This window comes from Meles meles, chromosome 12 (genome assembly GCF_922984935.1).
Source record: "Meles meles chromosome 12, mMelMel3.1 paternal haplotype, whole genome shotgun sequence".
NCBI lineage: Eukaryota > Metazoa > Chordata > Mammalia > Carnivora > Mustelidae > Meles > Meles meles.
Window position 1 is genome coordinate 9,027,749 of NC_060077.1, and position 18,324 is coordinate 9,046,072.

Here is an 18,324-nt window from a genome sequence, read left to right on the forward strand (position 1 = left end):
CCCTGGGGAACGTCTCCTTTGACTCCATTGTTGACAAAGCACGTGTTCTGGCTTCTCTGGGCCCCGGTCAAGTTTTCTTTGGAACCCATCAGATATGAACTTTGGGGAGACTGGCAGAGCCAAGATGCCTAAAACGAATGAGGTTCCTTTTAATTCATAAGTCAAAAAGAGCCTTGAGCAGATCTATCTATCTATCTATCTATCTCCGTATACTATATATAAATATATATCCATACATCTCCACATAGATAGCATATACACACACATACATATGCTCATGTACTATTAGGTTAATGTATTATAAATACTCTATGTGCAAAGATTAGAAATGAGAGGGGTGAGCTACAATATGAGAATTAATAGAAGTTCTGATATACTCCCTCTCCCAAATCCCAAAGGATGACTGCACGAACCCCACTCTGTATACCACAGTCTAGGTCCCTGCTATTCCAGGTGTGTTTCCGGGACCAGCAACACCAGCAGCAGCAGCAGCAGCAGGTGGAGACTGTTCGGCACACGGCAAGTCAGAGTGCACCCCACACCTGCTGAATCAGCATCCTGATCCGTTTCAACAGGACACACGGAGGACTGAGTGCACCCTCAAGTTTGGGAGCCACTGGTCTCAGATAATTGGGGAGAAACTCCGCCATTGGCACTAGCCTCCTCTGTCTCGTACCTGGGGTCGAGTGAGCTCCTCGGATTGTCTTCGACCAGCATCTGGGGAAGCAGCTGGGCCCCTGGGGCCTTCCACCGGGTTCTGTAACCCTGCCGTGGAACAGAGCGCGCCTAGCCAGCCTTGCTGCATGTTTTCCATTTAGCCTGTTCTGCGTAGTGCCAGCCAATTTGGAGTCATCCCCAAAGAAATGGCTCCTGGTCTCCATAGTCTGAAATGTGATTGCTGAGCCATTCCATAAATCTGCTTCGAGAAGGCCCTGTGATTTTTTTTTGGAGGTAAAAAGCTAACAAAACTAATCCCTCGCCGTTCCTTGAAGTGGACTCAGATGGAAATAAAATCTTTCCACAAAGTGAGCTTTGGCCCCACTTCCTCATTTCAGGTCCAAAAATGACTTTCAGAGAGCATGTTAGCAAGAGCTCTGGCTGGAAGGCGGGAAGGCAGGCCTGCGGCGGGGAGGTGGAGGGGCTCCGTCACCAGGGAAGCACGCTAATGGGCCGGGCTGCACAAACATTAGTTTTTAATTCTGAGGGTAGAAGGAACTGTTAGAGAATTCATCAAACTCCAGACAGGAACAGACCTTGGCTCTGCTGCCTGGGCACTGCCCAGAGCTCTGAGTGGAGTCAAGGCTCGTCTAGTTAGTTGGGTCCCAGCCAAAGCTGGGCCTCTGGTTACCAGCAGGCCTAGGGGACTTTATGGGAATAGAAAGAGGGGAGCGGTGGCCAGGCCATGGGCCCGGACTGAAGACCATAAAAAGAGCCACATGGAGGCTCTCTGGAGGGAGGCAGGATGGGCTGGGCAGCGCAATGGCAGAACGTGTCCGTTTCTTCCCTCCTCCCAGTTTGCCCCTTTGGACGCCATGTTGGAAAGCAATGAGGGCGTTAAGGGAGATAGGTCAGACAGAGGGACCCCTCACCCCTTTTGTGCCAACCGCTCCTGGTAGCAGATGACTGATTGCCACAAACTACAATTCCCAGTGTCCCTCGCCTCTGGCTAGGTTCAGCCCATGGGAACCTCCCGTGGGAGGGACACGGGAGGATGGGAGGATGGGGTGATGGGAGATGCTAAGGTCATTCTCCCACACTCTGTGCTCTCTCTGACTTAAGGGACCTCTCTGGGCAGTGGCTGTATGTCTTCCATGGATGGCTCTTGCTTTCCCAGGGTCCCGTCAAGGTCCCAACTCCCCCTGGGCAGCCCCAGCGACTGGGCTTTGGTGACACCACCTCCTCTCTTGGTCTCATCGATGACTTATGTTAAATCCTTGCTCTCGGACTCACTGGCTGGGTGGGTTTGTCTTCTGGAGGAGATAAAGTAAATTGCGCAGCAACTCAAAAGGCGTCAAATGACTAAGTACGTAGAGAGCACTCCATCCATCAGCGACTCAGGCGAACCTAACCAGTTTTTACAAGGACACAGGCCATTCCCGCGACGTGAAGGAAAACCCGAACCACAGACCAGGAACAAACAGAAAGCGGAAACTTCCAGTATCTTAGGTAGCAAGAACTAATAAGGCAGTCTTCTTAGGGTTCAGCCTTGGAGATAAATCGGTTCCAACTACTTCCCGTATGTATCTCTCCTACAGGCATAAGCTCATATTAGCGGGCTTTGCTTTATGGAGTTTTGCAGTTCATGCGCTTTTGGTTTTTGTGTTTTGTTTGTTTGTTTGTTTTACGAATTGAAGGTTTGTGGCAGGCCTGCATCAGGAATGCACTGGCACCATTTTTCCAACAGCATTTGTTTGCTTCATGTCTCCGTGTCACTTTTGGATCATTCTTGCACTATGTCAAACCTTTTCATTATTATTATATTTGGTGAGGTGATCTGTGATTGGTGATTATGACTCACTGAAAGCTCAGATAATGGTTAGCATTTTTTAGGAAGAAAGGGTTTGGTCTGGTTGTTTTTGTTGTTGTTGTTGTTGTTGTTGTTTGTTTGTTTGTTTTGCAAGGAAGTATTTTTAAGTTAAAGTTCTGTCCCTTGTTTTTTAGGCAAAATGCTATCAGACACTTAAGAGACTGCAACATAAACTTAACTTCTCTGTGCACTGGGAAACGAAAAAACACACTTGATGCACTTTATTGTGATATTTGCTTTTTTTGTGGTGGTCTGGAACAGAACCTACAGTATCTCTGGAGTTTGCCTGGAGTCATGGTTCAGTTTGTGGAAGACAGCGGCTCTCGTGGCTTTGTCTTGGTTCCCAAGGCCACTCTTTGTCCAGAAATCACAGGGCACCTTGACTGACCATCCCACCCAAACAGCAAACATCTGGGAATGAAGCTTGGGTTAGAGAACAGTGTAATGTGTGGCAGGAGGCATATCCAGGCCAGAGCAGTTCCCTTAATTAATTTAATAAGAAGGGCGTCCTGTAGGAAACTGCAAACCAAGAGCACTTTGAACAGAGCAGGTGCTGCTGGTGGGCTGTCTTGGTTTTGAGGGCCTCCCTTCTTCAGCTAGCAGCTCCTCGATTTTCCTTTGAATAACGGCTGTGTTAGACTGCTGGCTTACGTCCAGTAACTGTTCCTCTCCTTCCTCCACAGTAAGGAAACCAGTAAGTCCCTAAGAAATCAGTAGTTACAGAAAACAGAGAACAGAAGAGTAAGGAAAATCGAGGGTGACATGGTGCAGTCAAGGGCAGACCCTTAGGAAGGTGAATGTGAGCAAAGACCTGAAGGAATGAAGTAAATGGGCCACCCAGATACCTGGAGCAGAGCATACCAGGCAGAGCAAATGGCAAGTGCAAAGGCCCTGGGGCAGGAGTGTGGCTTGCATGCTGGAGGAGTAGTAGAGGCCAGTATTCCTGGAGTGGAGGGAAGGAGTGTGAAAACAGGGGGAGCCAAGGAGGAGTTTTCAGCATGGAGCTGCACCCATGGAGGCTAAGGATTGTGATTAGGACTCTAGATTTTACCCTGAGTGAGCTGGAAATCCCTGGAGGTTTTGAGTAGAAGAGGATTTCTTTTTTGTTTTTAAAGATTTTATTTATTTGACAGAGAGAGACACAGAGAGAGAGGGAGCACAAGCAGGGGAGGGGGAGAGGGAGAAGCAAGCCCTCCGTCGAGCAGGGAGCCTGATTTGGGGCTCGATTCCTGGACCCCAGGACCATGACCTGAGCCAAAGGCAGACGCTTAACGACTGAGCCACCCAGGCACCCCTAGAAGAGGATTTCAATCAGATCCCTCAGCTAGAGAGTGAGTGAATGTCAGAAGGCAAAAGAATGAACGGATGTTGAAAGTTAAGCAAAAAGAGATTTAAAGAAGCATTCAAGACAAGAGCAGCAGGGTCCCTCCAGCCCAAGAATGATTCACTGCCAGTGTAGGGCACAGACCGGATTTACCTGGGAAATCCTGAGGTGGGAGCACATACTTGATCCTGGGGAGAGAAAGAAAGGTGCTCTGCAGGGGGTGAGGTCTGAGCAGGGCTTGGAGGATGGGGTGGACAGCTCTAGTCTGTGCCACCACAGGAATTCCTACATAAGAAGAGGGGGAGCTTATGCCAGAGGGGTCTACCAGTTAGTTTCAGGCCAACCAGGATTATTAATCCATCCAGCTGTCGTGGGTAGGAGAGTGATGGATGACTCTTGGCTCTATTAGCACTGGCTGGGTCTCTGTGCCTTCCTCTGAAGGCTCTCAATTCCCGCCTCTCTGGCTGGCAGATTCTGGACTTCTAAGTGGAAAGTGAGTGCGAGAGGTAGAGGGGTCCTACAGTGATGAATAAAACACACAAGCTGCCTCCCCAAGGAGCTTGCAGATAAGTGGGAGAATGAGGTATTAAACAAGCAAAAAGGAGAAATAGATCATTACCAGCAATGGTGAATGTTACGATGGAAATCGTCAGAGCTGGGGAGGGAAGAGGCGGAGGGATGTCCCCCTGGGGTGAACTGACATTTGGGTGGAGGACTGAAGAAGCCTCAGGTTTTGTGCAAACCTGGAGAGAAAAGCCTTGGTGGCAGAGGGAACAGTAGATGCTAAGAGTTTGGGGGCTAGAAAGACTATCCTGGATTTAAGAAAAGAAATGAAGGAGGCAAGTCTGATAGGAACAGCAGCAAAAAGAATCATATATGTACAGTAAAGACTTGGAGGAAAAGCAGAGAAGGAAGCACAGACAGGAACATGGAGTTTCTGGGTTGGGGGAGGTATTCATCGCGAATAATGGTTTCTTCTCTCTGTACTCCTACAGGGTGGGGGTGTGACTGACTGGCTACGGATGATGACGGTCAGTCTACTGATCACCAGTGTTCTCCTCCGGAAGTCATCGTGTCCCCACTAAGTCATGAAATCTACTTCAAAACTTAATTTTGCTGAGCGCAGAGTCTGGCCTTCCTGACTCAACGGTTTGGCTTGTCTATGCCGAGGACTGGTTTGTGCCCAAGGCATTGGTGGTATAGAAGTCATTGCTGCTGTGTTGGGACATCAGTGGTCAGAGTCTTTCAGAGATGCCCTGCAGCCCAGTCCAGGTGGCCACCTCCAATCCCCACAACTCACCCGGAGGCGCCTGCTGTCTGAGCAGCCTAAGCATGGGGTGAGCTCGAGACCGTGCCTTATGGCAGTTTAAAAAGCAGTTTGTTTCCGATATTGCAGCTGACTCCTCCATTCCAAAGCCAGTTCATATCCCATAGGGTTTTAATTCATACCTTTCACATTCATTTGCACCCAACTCCTCAGAATCCACACGACATGGTTTGGTACCCAAGAAACCTCATGATCTATGCAGCCTTCCCAGCCAGTGGTGTTCCATCAGTTCTGAACAGGATCCAGCATGGGCTTGGAGCCCAGCAGGCAGAAGTCCTGTGAATCATTAGCAACTGAATTCTTCCTTTTTATGTTGTTTCCAATTTCAGAGAAGGCTTAGGCTCTGGCAGTATTTTTAAAAGGTTCCTCTCGGGGTGCCTGGGTGGCTCAGTGGGTTAAGCCTCTGCCTTTGGCTCAGGCCATGATCTCAGGGTCCTGGGATCGGGCCCGACATCAAGCTCTCTGCTCGGTGGGGCACCTGCTTCCCCACCCTGCCTGCTTCTCTGCCTTCTTGTGATCTCTGTCTGTCAAATAAATTTTAAAAAGTCTTTAAAAAGATTCCTCTCCATTCTCTGTGACAAAGATGATCGCTCATTCATTCAACAGGCATTTAGTGAGCACTTACTATATTCCAGGAGCTGAGTTAGAGCGTGGGCGGGGGGTGGGGGTGGGGAATGCTGTGCAGCCTGGGGATGACCCATGCCCTGCCCTCCATGGAATCTGCAGTTGAGTGAGGGAGACAGACCTTCATGACACCGTCGCGACACATGAAGTGATTTAATTTCCAATGCAATTTTTCAACAATCCACAGATGTCTACAGAACATCTGCGTGTGTGCTTGACACCATTCCGGGCCCTGGAAGTCCAGCAGGAAACAAAACAGATGCAGCCAAACTGGGAGATTAATAGCACCGAAGTTGAAATGAGATAATGCACATACCACCCTGAGCTCAGGGACTGTTACTAGAAGTTTTTTTCCCTCGCTCTAAATCTTCAATGGCTCCCCAGTGCTTAGAGACCAATAATGGTCCATTTCTTTGGGTCATGAACAGTTTCTTCACCAAATTGGTCCAGTTTGGTGGTCCCCGCTTCCCGGCTGTGCAGCTGTGTGTGAGCTGTCCTTGCTTTTCTAAGCCTCAGTTCCCTTTCCTGGACACAAGGGACAACAGTGGCATCCGCTGCCAGGGATGGTTGCAAGAATTAGAAAAACCGTACCCAGCACAAGACTAAGCACTCAATGGATGTCAGCTGTTATTACTAATATTAATATTAATATTTGCATTGTTTTAAAAATTATTGCAACTTGTGGCAAAGAGTCTTAATTATTTAATTCCTCCATTTCACCGTAGTCCTAGAATCTTTCACTGGACATGCGGTGACTCGGCATAACAATATATTTCCCGGACTCCTTTGCACTGGACAGATGTGATTGAGACCTGGCTTCTGGAGGTAGGAGCAGAAGCGATTTGTGTCATTTTCATGTTGTGCCCTTAAAGGGGAGGGATGTGCCCTAATTTGGCACCTGCTGGGTGCTAGGCACTGTTTTGGGCTCTTTGGAGCCAAAGGAGAAGAATATATGGGATCTATTTTCAAGGAGCTCTCAATCCTGCATCTGTAATTTCACTCAACAAACACTTTGTGGACCTACTGTGTGCCAGGCACTGGATGGGGCTCTGGGGATTCAATGGTGACCAGAATAAAGAAGGTTTTTGCCCTTAAAGATATTACATTCTGGTTCGGGAAAGGAGTACTCTATTACACAGAGTAATATGAAACAAAGTAAAAGGGGGATTTTAGTCTAGAAATGACCATCACAGGAGGCTTCTCTGAGGAGCTGACATTTGAGTTTAGGCATAAATGATGACAGGATCCATTCGTGGGTAGATCTGGGAATGCACATCCTAGGCAGAGGACACAGTAAGTGCAAAGGCCCTGAGGCAGTGTTTGGAACAATAGCAAGAAGGGCAGTGCATTGGAGCAAAATGAAAGGCGGAGAGGGTGGGAGATGACATTGGAGAGGTGGCTGGGACTGGATACAGGGTCCTGGTGGCTAGAGTATAGAGGTTAGATTTTTTTTTTCTTTTTTCTTTTTTTTTCCTTGAGAGAGAGATGAGCACAATGAGGGGCAGTCAGACAGAGAGAGAATCTTTTTTTTCTTTTTTAATAAAGATATTTATTTATTTATTTATTTATTTGGCAGACAGAGATCACAAGTAGGCAGAGAGGCAGGCAGAGAGAGAGGAGGAGGCAGGTTCCCTGCTGAGCAGAGAGCCCGATGCAGGTTCAATCCCAGGAACCCGGGATCACGACCCGAGCCGAAAGCAGAAGCTTTAACCCACTGAGCCACCCAGGCGCCCCAGAGAGAGAGAACCTTAAGTCGACTCTGTGCTCAACACAAAGCCTCATGAAGGGCTTGATCATGACCTGAGCCAAAACCAAGAGTCAGATACTTAGCCAACTGAGCCACCCAGGAGCCCCTAGATTTTATTGTTAATGCAAAGGGAAGCCACTGGGGAATTTAAACAAAGGAGTGAAAGAACGTCATTTGTACATTTAGCGTCATTCTGGATTGCAGGAGGTTGGGAGGAGGCTCTGGGAGACCACGCAGAAGCCTATTATAGTCAACAGGCACGGGAAGAGGGTGGCTCTAGTGCTAGAAATACAGAGAAGTGGACGATTAACACTTAGAATTTTTTTTTTTAACACATAGATTTTGCACAAGCAACTGACAGCACACTACAAAGACATACTGGGCTCATACCCTGTCCTCACGCAGTTCGTCACCTTGTGAGGGAGACAGGATACACATAGTGTGGCTTGCTACCGTGATGAGAGAACTTCCCACGGACCCATTCATAACGGAAATTGCCGTTGACCTTGTCACACTTTCTTTCTTTCTTTTTTTTTTTTTTTTAAGATTTTGTTTATTTGACAGAGAGAAAACACAAGCAGGGGGAGAAGGGGAGAGGGAGAAGCAGACTCCCCCGAGCAGGGAGCCTGACATGGGACTGGATCCCAGGACTCCAGGATCATGACCTGAGTCAAAGGCAGATGTCCAACTGACGGAGCCACCCAGGCGCCCCGAGCTCCCATTTCTTGCAAGACGTTTCTTGAGAACCGATTCTTTGCAACATCAGCAGCTCTCGGTCCAACGCTCTGCACCACAAATTCCTGTTGGGTGTCTTGAGAGGTAAACCAGCCCATGGCATGGATTGTTAATATCAGTATAATGAGAGTTGGTATTTGTAGAGGCTAATATTATGCACCAGGCACTGTGCTGGGTACTTTGTCTTCGCAATCCCAGGTCAACCCTACAATGACCCTTTAAGGTAGATTTTTATTGCTACCCCCCATTTTACCGTGTAAGAAAAAACTGAAGCCCAGAGAGTCGAGGCAACTAGTCCCTGATCCCACAGCTTGTAAATGATGACATCAGACCACCCAGAGCACACGCCTCCACAACCCAGCCCTGAGCTGCAACATGTTATCCCTTTCTCCCTGAGGGATAACCGGTCCTCGGCTCCATCTTTCTTAAAGAAGAATGTGGGAATAGGGGCGCCTGGGTGGCTCAGTGGGTTAAGCCGCTGCCTTCGGCTCAGGTCATGATCCCAGGGTCCTGGGATCGAGCCCCGCATCGGGCTCTCTGCTCAGCGGGGAGCCTGCTTCCTCCTCTCTCTCTGCCTGCCTCTCTGCCTGCTTGTGATTTCTCTCTGTCAAATAAATAAAATATATATATAAAAAAGAAGAATGTGGGAATAAATGGGCGTGCTGCAGAAGTCCTGGGCCCATCTCTACTGGGCTCTCTTACTGACTGTGTGCCCTTGGGGGAGTGAGTCCTCCACTCTGCTCTCCCATCTCAGGTAGTGTCTGTAAACTTTGCTAGGTTGGGGTAAAGAGACCGTCCCAGACCACGGGGGCATGTTCGTGTATGTTCTTCTGCTGGCTGAGCGTGTGATGAATGTATGTGCTCAGACACGTCTGCTCTCCACTTGATGGCTGTGTGGTCTTGGGAGAGTTACTTGACCTCTCTGAGCTTCACTCGTAAAATGGGACAATAATGAGAACATCTATTTATTTCCGTGGGTTGCTGGAAGCGTTAAAAGTGTGCTGGTTATTATCACTGTTATCCTACAAGGTCAGGTTCAAGGTTAATAAAATGGAAGGAGGCTACTTCAAAGACATCTTTATAAAGTTATAGAGGGAAGCAACTGAATTCTCAGCATGAACTGCCGGTACTTTAAGCGTCCTCTAGATCTCCCCCTCCCTTTGCGATCCCCTTCCCTACCCTTCTTCTTGTGATCTGACAATGCCAAACCAGTGTTTTGGGTCTGGGAGTCGGAAGGCTGGCAGTGTTTTGGAATGATAAGAGTTAAGCATTGTCCAGCTCACGGACACGGAAAAACTCCACAAAGACGTGGGGGAGATATTTCCATCTCTGATAAGGAGTGAAAACGGAGCAACTCATTCCATATGGGCTGGGCAGAGAGGCAGGAAGGAGCTGGCGGGGTCCGCAGGCTGCATGGCCTTGGTGGGGCGAGTGAGAGGACCAGAATCTGGGATGGGGAGGGGGCATTACAGGAGTGTACCCAGACTTTCTGATGGGTGGCAGCAAGAATGTGTGTCAACATCTGTCATGTTGGAAGAAATTGCAGCTTTAACGAGAGCGGGCTGTGGGAAGAAGGGTGGTTTTCGTTGCTTTTCGGCTTTGAGTCCATCTGGGTAAGATCCGGACGGATTTTAGAGGAAAATCATACAGTCCATCTTGGTGGGCTGTTTGGCAGGACTGGAGAATGTTATTTCCCTTAAAATCTGTGCCTGAAAAATAAATTAAATACTGCTCGAGTCGAATGTGATTAACCAACCGTTTGGCTGGCTTCAGCCCACTGATGTGGGTTCCATTCTGTGCTATTCTGATCCCGTCCTCCAGGTTATTACCTGGGCTGTGCCTTCTGCCTGAAGGGCTCTTTCTCCTCATTTTTTACCAGGACACTTACTAACACTTACCTAATAGTGTTTCCTGGCCAGGCATTTTCTAAGTGCTTTCTAAAACATTAACTTCTCCATAATCCTTCCAATGAAGCTATAGGGTCGGTTCTATTATTATCCCCGATCTGTTAAAGGGGAAGCTAAAACAATCCATCCACACCACACAGCTGGAGGGGAGCAGAGGTGGGACCAGAACTTGGGTGACACGGCCCCAAGTTCCATGAACTTGACCACCACACTGTACACTTCCTTGACTCTCTCAGTGCCTTCTGGCGTCTGCTTAGATTTCCTGGTCGGGGATGTTGTGCTAACCTTAAGAGTCAGGTGGTCTGACTCTCTGCTGATCTCTTTAGTAGCATTTACCTGCCCTCCTTAAGGTGTGAGAGAGTCCCAGAAGTGCCGCATTCAGATTTCCCTTCGCCCAAGAGGTGGGCAGTGCCCCAGGGCACAGCCTCCAGCTGCGGCCCCTTTAAGAGCTGCCCTGGCTTTGGATGGAGGGACGAGGGTCTGGCCATTGTGGTCCCAGGATCTCTGTTCTGAAGTGCCCTTCTGTTGACCGAGACTGTCAGTTGGAGGCCAATCTGCTTCTCCTTTTTTCCTTTTCCCTGGCCCCTCTTTTTGGCCTTGTCCACATGCCCGTTGTGTTCTAGTCCCAAACTCTGTGCCTGTTAGATGCTCTTTTATTTTTTCACTAAGTGAAATATTTTTGTGGTATTTTGGTGTTTATTGTGATGCTTCAGAGTGTGCCTGCTTCCCCACTTGGTCACTCCCTACCCCCAATTTAAGCAAGGTCCTTGGTACCCCTTCCTTCAGAGAAAAGTTGAGATTGCAGAAAATTAAAGAATATGGCATCTCCTCTTGGCTTTCGAAATTCAAAATCCTACAACCTTTAATGGGGAACTCAAGTCGTAGACAGTACGTTTGGTTTTGATTATGAATAAGAGTGAGCTCTCATATCCTGAGTTAGAAAAGAATGCCCAGGCTGGCAGGTAGGGGAAAAGATGGAGAGAACTTGAGGACGGAAAGAGAGAAGGGGGCCTAGTGGAGAGGACTAGCTTGAGAGGCTGAACAGATACCAGAGCCTGGGTCATCCTCTTCCTGAAGGTGCATCCACAAACTAAGTGGGCTCTGAGCAGCATGAAATTGTCCAGTCCTGCTCTAATGAGTGCTGGAGACCACAGTGGCCATCCTTCCCAGTGGGGTCCAGCTGGGACCTCCTTTCAACAGCAGCCAACATGGACATGTTGAAGATCTAATCTGCAGGGCCCTGGACTTTGCTGGGTCCCAGGGTGACCTTCCCCTCTGAACAACCTCCCCTCTCATTGCCTCAGATACTTGTAATATGGAGGGTGATGGAGATAGAAGCTGGGACCCTGAGCATCCCCATGATGTGTGGTGGTCCAGGGCATCAGAAAGCCCCCCACATACTCTTGAGTTGGTGAGGTTGAATGGGACCAGCACGAGTTTGACTTCCCTGACTTTGGATCAAAGTCTCAATTACTCACCAACTTATGTGTCTATTTCTCCCCATTTATCATCACCAGAAATTGTCTTCCCTGCTTATTTATTGGCTTAGCATCTCTGTCCTGCCTCAAAGGTGAACTCCACAATTTTAGGAGCAGGTGGCTTTGTTCATGGTTCCACCACACCCAGTGCTTGGTCCAGGACAACCCACATCCACATTCAGTACTCTTGAAGGAATAAACGAAGACCTCCTTGTCTGAAGAATCAAGTCCAAACACACAGTGTGTGACTGCAGATGTCTTATTGGCAAGAAGATACATGGATCAGCTCAGAGGAACGTTGAAGGGGAAGGGTGGGTCAGGCCACTGAGATCCTGGTGGGGTCATGCCAGTCACGGGAACAGGGAGAAGACCATCTCAGCCAGAGTCAGGGCCATGCTGGTGAACTCAAGAGGTGGAAATGGTCCAGGTGGACATCTCTTGCTGGAGGTCAGCAGTAGAACACCAATCTGCCCATCACAGTCCTGTTACTGTGAGGTGGACTTTGGCCAAGTTTAAAGGTACAGCCTCTTCCCACCTCCTTTTATTTCAAGAGGATAAAATTCCTGATCACTTAACTCACTTTATGCTCCTTAAAAGCTTCTCTGTTGGAGCTACAAATCCTTCAAGAGCCACCCCAAATGCGAAGCACCATCAGCTTGCTCTCTGCACAGGCCCTTGGTGGGCAGTAAATCAGTGTCCTTGGTTCACTCTTTTCTTAGAGCCAGAGATAGGAGTTTTTTGCTGGAGATGGTGAATGGGTCAAGGGATCTCTGGAGAGTGGAGTCTCCCTGCAGAGAGTAGAGGGGGGCTGTAGGGGGGTAGCTCGAGGGGTATACTTGAGAACACTTGACCTGTATTCTCTATTTGATTCTGGGACCCAGGAGTATCTCCAATCCCTAGTAGTTGGTCAAAGGGGAGAGAAGAGAAGCCAGTCAGTGTTTGGGGACTGGTCAGTCCCAGCAGGCTGGTGAAAGACAAACAGGCTAAGAACTGTGAAGGTGAGCAATAATGAATGTGTATTCAAAAGACCTTCACAAAAATATACTTGGAGCTCTCTATATTCCTGATGTAATCCATGTTTTTAAAATAAAAATAAAAGAGCACAGCCAAGCCAAGAGAAACAAAAAATATATGTATATGGTTAATCCCTTTACCTAGACATAACATCATTAATATGTTGTGGTTGAGCCTTCCAATAATTTTATGCATAAATATATATGCTTTTTATTAAAATGGAGTTATACAATATATACCATTGTATGGCCCCTCTTGCACACTCAGCCTTATGTCAGGACACATTTCCTGGAAAATTAGGGGAAACCAAAAATCATCATTTTTGATTGTTACGCAAGATTCCAATGGATGGATGGCCAGTGATTAAATAGGTATTTAACCAACTTATTATGGCTGACATTTAAGCTGTTTCTAAATTTTTTGCACTCCTGGATAACCGTGCAGTGGACATCCTTTTATGTCCCCCTTCCCATACATTTCTGCATAACTTTTTAAACATCACAAATAAGATTTGTTATCTGTCACCATGAGATGTCTGAATTTTCAACAGATTCTTGGACTGGTGGCTCAACTTCATCAGCTCATTCAATGTCAGCACTGGTCTCATCCCCAGTGGCTTGTCCAGAACGACTCCCTTTGCCATGCAGCTCCATGAGCTTTCCCAACTCAAACTTGGGTTCCTTCAGCATTTTTATTGTCCCAGCAAAGACATCATGGAGTGGATAAATCGACTTGCCAGCCTTTTCTATGTCTTCCAATGCCATATGGAATTAATTTATTGGCCACTAATTTCAAGTCAATTGTCTGCACCTGTCATGATTTCCATCACCTTCTTCCGAATGTGGTGGACCTGTTGGTGCTGAGTGCAAGAGGGTTTCCAAATCTGAAGTTGTGTTTTGTAGTAAAGCCAAAACAAAATAGATGAAGCAAATAACCATTAGTATTCTTGATGTCAACATGAGCTTTAGTCATGGTCTGCCATTTTGTTGGCCATGGAGCACATTTTGTCACATGTAGGATTCATGTCATGGAAATTAGGCAGCATTTGTCCTGAATAGCCTCAAAATCAGCTTGAATTTTCTAAATGCAACTTCAACATTCTGCAAATCACAAGGCTCACTTCAAAAACACAACCGTGGAAGCCATCAGAAATGATTTTAGTTCCTTGAGTTCTCGTGACTGGTGTTTTTCCAATATTTCTTATATTGAACCTGGCGGGTTTGTACCAATCTTTCTTAGAAAATGGATCAACCACTTTCTTCTTGGCTCCCTTTTTCCTGCCTCTCATGAAGGCGCTGGTTCCTGCCAACCACCATGGAGCTGCTCAGGGAGCCAAGAGGGCTCTGCCTATTTCTTCATAATAAATTAATTTAAGTAGAATTTCCGAGCCATAGAGTATGTGTCTTTTAATGATTTTTTTTGGATAAACGTTGCCAAGACGACTTTCAAAAAATGAGTATGTAGTTAAATTCTCATGAGAAGTATTTATGAGAAGACATCCTAATAGAAATTACTTGAAAAGCAGTGTGTGCTTGTGACAGGGCAATCAAACCACACAGAAAACAAAGTGAAAGTTGTTGCTTTAATTTTCATTCCTAGAGAAGGTCATGGTGTGGTTGCACTGATATCCGATCCCAATTTTTACCCAGTCTGGATCCTGCCACACTAACTGCACCCTCTTCATAAAGTCTGCCTCTGGACTCTAAGCTCTGGGAGGTCATAGGCTTTAATTTGCTGTGTCCATTTTGCACACTAGTATCTATTTCAGGGCCTGGCACACAATGGACGTCTGTTGTGTTTGTAGTTCATTGCTGTGTAAGAAATTATCCCCAAATTTGGCAGGTTAAAGTGATACACATTTATCATCTCAGTTTCTGTGGTTCAGAAATCTGGGTGTGGTTTGGCTGGGCGGGTCCGGCTCAGGATCTCTTGCGAGATCGCAGCCAGAACATCAGTCAGGGCCGTGGTCTCATCTGACGACTTGCCTGGGGCGGGAGGCTCCACTTCCAAGGTTGTTCCATCACATGACTGGCAAGAGGCCTCAGTTCTTGTGATGTGGATTTTCTACAGGGCTGCTCACATGGTGGCTGGACTCCCAAAAGAGGCAGCAAGATGGAAGCTGGAGGCTCTTTTATGACCTAGCCTCACAAGTCACACTCTGTTCCCTCTGCAATATTTCCCTGGTTGCCAAGGTCAGTCTATTCAGGATGGGAAGGTTTTCTACCTAAGGGCATTAATTCCCTCCAGACAGCAGGAATCATTGGGAACCATCCTGGAGGCTGGGCCAACACATTTACTAAAATGAGCTGAGTGAATGATTGAGTGGATGACTCCTAGCCCCAGAACTAGAAGAGGCTAACAGTGCTCCCTATGTCTTCCAGGCCATCTGTGTAGAGATGGGATAATTAGCTGAGAACTGAGTTTTAGGCTACGTTGTGGACTTGCTGTAGAAGCTGCTGGTCTGAACATATTCCTGCCTAGAATCAGGATGGGCAAGCAGAGGCTTACAACTGTCCAGGACACCTGGGAATTTTCCAGAGGGGCTGGGGTCTTATAGTTCAGGCCATAGGCTCAGAGAGTAGCTGGTTCTTGCTGCTCTAAGGAATGCCAGGCCTGCATGTCAGTCAAAGTAGGGTGGGTCATTTGGCCAAGGGAGGTCACTCTCATCATTGGAATACTCAGTAGTTTATGACCTCCATAAAGCTATTAGTCCTGGGAGATGAGGGGGAAAGTGGTTGCCAGCACCCTCTGCCTCTCCAGGGCCCATTAGCATCGAGGTTGTAAACTCGGTCTTGGGCCATGGGTGACTGCTTTTATTATCAATCAATTACTCGTGCTTGTCAGCAAGTCTCGAGCCTCCTACAAGCATAGAATGTGGCCAGATAACCATGGGTGACTCTGGGCAATTAAGGTCTACAATGCAGGGCTCAGTTTCCCCATCTGTACAGTAAAAGGGGTGTCCTAGATCAGAGGCCCCCACACATCTCACTTCCCAAATCTATTTCCTTTCTCCCACTTTTGTTGTGTCTATTTCATGTTTTGCAATTATTTCTTGAGCAATCAGCATTCCTTAAAAACTTATTTTTCTTCTCCATTAATATCATTAAAGACAAGTGTCTTTATATAAAAAGGAACATACAACTGACAATCACAGATTCTGAGCACCACAGGCAGGCTTTCACCCAGGATGGATGAGGCCCCAGACAAATATTTTTTGCAGAGCCCTGTCTATGTAAACAATTGGAGTTACCTGAAATCAGCAGGTCTGGACAGTTTTGGTGGCCTAAGTCTATGAAAGAAATATCACACAAGCCTGTGGGGGTGATCTGTACCCAAGATGCACTTCTGGAACTAGGGATGGCCATGGGGCCCTGTGACAACCCCATCGTATGAGTCTGGGAGCTCCTCAAGGCATCTGGTTGGTTTCACACATGGGTCAGAGGGTCAGAGAGAGCCACAAAGTGGGGAGGTCATAGGGACCAGGACCCATGTAGGTCCATCCAGACTCAGAGCACTCTGTTCAGAGAGCAGAGCCAGCCCTGTGTGGTCCCAAGCATCAGAGGAGACTTAGAACAAGGAAGGTAGTTCAAAGGATTGGGGGCTGGGTCCGGGTCCTCTCTTGCTCAGATCTCAGGGCCAGACTGATCACTGGACAATCAACATTTTCATGATGAGTTGTAAACGTTCTGGCCAAAACATGAAATGAACTTATTTTTGTTCATTTGTAAAGCCAAATCACTCTTAAAGGAACAATTCTGTTCGTGCAGTGGAAATCAAGAACCAAGAACCAAAGCTGAGACTCAGTCTTGGTACCTTCTAGGACTACCAAGGACCAAACATTCCCATTGTTATACTCACTACTCTTCATGGAGCAACCGTTTTGCCCAAGACCCTTTGCACATACTATTTCTTTCTTTTTCCCTCCCTCCCTTCCTTTTTCTTTCTCTTTCTCTCTCTCTCTCTCTCTCTCTCTTTCTTTCTTTTTAAGATTTTATTTGTTTGAGAGAGGGAGAGAGCATGAGAAAGAGCACAAGTGGGGAGGGGAGGAGCAGAGGGAGAGAGAGAGAAGCAGGCTTCCCACTGAGCTGGGAACCTGACACAGGGCTCAGTCCCGGGACCCTGAGATCATGACCTAAGCCAAAGGCAGAAACTTAACCAACTGAGCTGCCGAGGCACCGCTTGCATATACTATTTCTTAGCCTTTACAAGAATCCTGTGAGGGAGTCCCTCTTTACATATACACAAACTGAGATTCACAGCAACTTCTTTAGGCATAAGAATTTGCAGGAGTTGTTGGTCTCCAAGAATTATTGTCTAATAATCACATCTAACATTTACTGAAGGCTTTCTATGTTTTGAGCACCATACATGTACCAAGTTCCTAATCCTCACAACTATACATTGAGGTAGGAACTACCATCATCCCCATTCTACAGATGAGAGGACAGAGGCTCGAGAGGTTCTATCACAGGCCAAAATCATAGAGCTTGTGCGTCAAGGAGATGGGATTTGAATGCAGACCATCTAGCTCCAGCGCCAAACCCTCACACTGCCTTTCTCCCCCTCACTTCTCCAAGATTCTAAGCCAAGATGTATCTAGTAAGTGGATCTTCTGGGAGAAATGTGTGGGGGCACACACGCTACTATTCAGCTTAATCTTTGGAAGTAGAAAACTAGACTTTGAATCCTTGAGGGCAACTCATTCATTTCACTTCTCCAAGCCTCATCCTAGGGGATGATTTCATCTGGCTGGAGGATGCCGTGGGGATGACACCACATAGGAAGTTCAAGGCGAGGGGTTACTAGGGACCTGCTCGCATTTCTACCCTTGGCCTCAATTACCCAAGGACGTGAGGACAGACTCATGACAAGGACACCTTCACCACGTGTGGATGGTGGAATTAAGCTCCCAGGTAAGCAGGTGGGGGTGCATGCTGACGTCGCGAGAAATGTTGATTCCTTGTTTGGCAAAACTGGGCGCAGGTGGAAGTGGGGTATGTCGGAGATTGGAAGAACTTATGTGTCTGTGTCTCAGGTTGGGTTCTCTGGAAGCAGATGCTGAGGCAGAGTTTTGGGGTGCAAGGTGTTTATGAAGGATCAACACCCATGAAAGAAGGTGTGAAGCCAGAATCGGACAGAAGGAAAGAGGATCTTCAATGCAGACCTGGCTTGATGAGGAGTTCTGGAGTGAACAGTGCCCCACAGCTGTCCTGCATCAGGGCCAAACTGGCTGGGCATTTAAACCTCCATCGTGGGCCCCTGGAAGGACATGGGCCAGGTGTCTCTCTGCAGCTGAGAAAGACCGGAAGGGGCTGGCCACTGGGGGCCATCTGCTGATCTCCCTCACTGTAGGGGAACAGCAAGCCCTTTCTTTTTTTTTAAATTTTATTGCATTAATCTAATTCTCCAGGTAGTTACGGTTTTTTGACAGAGAGAAATCATAACTAGGCAGAGAGGTAGGCAGAGAGAGAGGAGGAAGCAGGCTCCCTGTGGAGCAGAGAGCCCGATGCGGGGTTCAATCCCAGGACCCTGAGATCATGACCTGAGCTGAAGGCAGAGGCTTTAACCCACTGAGCCACCCAGGCACCCCAGCAAGTCCTTTCTTGAAGAGGGATCTGGGAGACCCATCTGTGATGACCAA

The 18,324-nt window shown here is 47.5% G+C and overlaps 1 pseudogene; it reads right to left on the bottom strand.

The window, feature by feature from the left end:
- Positions 1–13,204: 13,204 nt before the first annotated feature.
- On the bottom strand, positions 13,205–13,999 carry LOC123954375 (annotated as a pseudogene).
- Positions 14,000–18,324: the final 4,325 nt, after the last annotated feature.